The sequence below is a fragment of the Buceros rhinoceros genome, unplaced genomic scaffold (genome assembly GCF_000710305.1).
Source record: "Buceros rhinoceros silvestris isolate BGI_N320 unplaced genomic scaffold, ASM71030v1 scaffold37210, whole genome shotgun sequence".
Lineage (NCBI taxonomy): Eukaryota > Metazoa > Chordata > Aves > Bucerotiformes > Bucerotidae > Buceros > Buceros rhinoceros.
The window spans coordinates 6,104-8,125 of record NW_010391956.1 but is presented as its reverse complement, the minus strand read 5'-3'; the positions used below and the strand labels follow the sequence as shown (position 1 = coordinate 8,125).

Genomic DNA, 2,022 nt, shown 5'->3' with positions numbered 1-2,022 from the left:
GGCGCCAAGCAGCACGGATGCCTTGCTCAGCCCCAGGACGGCAGAGCCCCAGCACAGCATCTGCTGAAATGCCCAACGCCCTCCTCCATCCTCCCCATCCCCACAGCACCCAGCACCTGACATCCCACCCTGTCCCCTCTCGCCCCATCCTCCAGCACCGCTGCGGGGGAGAGGTTGATGCCACCAGCCTCGGGGCCCTCATGGCTGGGCTGGTGGAGCTGCAGCTGCCCAGGAGCTGGCTCCGATCATGGTGGCAGAGCAGATGGACCTGGGGGTTTCAGTGGGGAGCCCCATGCCCCATCCCTCCAGCGCTCTCCCTTCCCGCAGCCCCTGGGACTTTCCACCACGGGTGGATCAAAGACTCTGCGAAGCTTCTCCAGATGCCCTGTGTGTTCCGTTCATGCCACACACCAGGGTTTGCCCCGCGGTCCCCATGCCCGAGCCCTGCCCTCCTGTCTCCGTGTCCTGCCCTCGCTCCAGCCATGTGTTCCTTTGCAGTGACAAATCTGTGGTTCTGTTTCACTCTTTATTTTTCCAAAGACAGGGCTCTTAACAGCCACGGCAGCGAGTCCCTCTGGTCCCTGGCCCCATCCATCACCGCCGAGCGGGGTGCCAGGCTTTCCCGGCACAGGCATCACAAGGGCCGGCGCAATCCATGCCACTCTGACCTTCCTGCTTCTGGCTGCTCTGGCAGTGCCAGACCCCCAGATCAGATGGTGGCGGGTCTTCCTGTCCCACCCCCATGGCAAGGGTGGTTGTCCCGCCTGTCCCCTGCCTCATCCAGCCCTCTCAGCACGGGTCCAACCCCTCAGGCAGTAGCCAGCCTCTGGGGGACCCTTTCTCAGCACCCATCTCCTCATCCCCATCACCCCCAGCTGCCAGTAGCACCTACTGCTGCCTCAACCCACCAGCTGGAACTGTTAAGAGACTGTCTTTTGAAAGAAAATACTGGTTTTTGCTTCTTGTTTTGCTCTGGTTTTGCTTTGGCTTGCACAGATGAGGACCTGGCTCTGCTCAGCCTTGGTTTGCTCATCTCATTTGCTTTGGAAAATTTAATTTCTCCATGTTTTTATTTAACCCCAACCTCAGAGAGCTGGTCCTAATGTTTGAGCATTTGCATCGAGTCCGCAACGGAGGATTTAGGAATTCAGAGGTGAAAAAATTGCCTGACGGAGCCCCACCACCTTATCACCCCTTCACCCCTGGCCAGAAAAGCATCGGCCCTGCTGCTTGGTCAGGGGACAGGTAGGAGGGTGCAGCCCCACGGCCTGGCGTTCTCCCTCCTCTCTGCTCTCTCCTCTGCTCATCTGTGTCTGTCTGCGATGCCACCACGGTGCCCGTCACCACCAAACCGGACCCCAGAGGAGCAGCCCACGGTCCCGCTCCCCACTCAGCACCATGCGGGGGCACCCACCCTGCTGTGGCACCGCTCCTGGTGCTGGAGGGGTCAGGTTTGGTCCCCACCGATGGACTCTGGGCTGTTGTACCATCATGAAGCCTCTTGCAACCTTTGGCTCCAGCTCACTGCTCTTGTTGATGTGGCCAGGGCACCTTGCACTGGGCAGCCAAGTGTGGCTGGAAGTGGCCCTGCAGAGACAGCACTGCAAGCCCGGTGGGTGGCCCCACTGCAGAGCCACAAAGGAGCAAAACCCAGTTGCCGCAGCGTGAGATGGGCGTCCCATGCCCCCCGCAGTGGGGAGCGGCAGTGCCAAGCTGCTCCGGTGCCGACGAGAAGAGGCGAGAGGGCTCGGGTCTGCCATGCTGCTGACAGCGGCTGCTCTACTCTGTGTCCCTGATCCCCTCTGGCCAAAGAGCAGCCCGGAGACCCCAGTGTGCCACCATGGCTGTCACTGAGATATGGGCACGGCACGGGGCCCTGGGCCAGCGGTAGGGTTAGATGGGGGGAGGCAGCGCTGCTCCTCCATGCCATCATGCCTCAGTTTCCCCTGTGATGCTGGAGACAGGGCTATGGGGAGTTTGGTGCAGCGTGGGGATGTGCTGAGCCATGGGGCTGTGGCTGGC

At 61.4% G+C, this 2,022-nt stretch overlaps 1 protein-coding gene across 1 annotated transcript in view; it reads left to right on the top strand.

Moving 5' to 3' along the window:
• The window catches only part of KCNQ4 (potassium voltage-gated channel, KQT-like subfamily, member 4), a gene marked incomplete at its 5' end in the record, with an annotated part of 7,235 nt that overhangs the window by 1,374 nt on the left and 3,839 nt on the right, over nt 1-2,022 (top strand). The gene's annotated exons all lie outside the window — the stretch shown is intronic.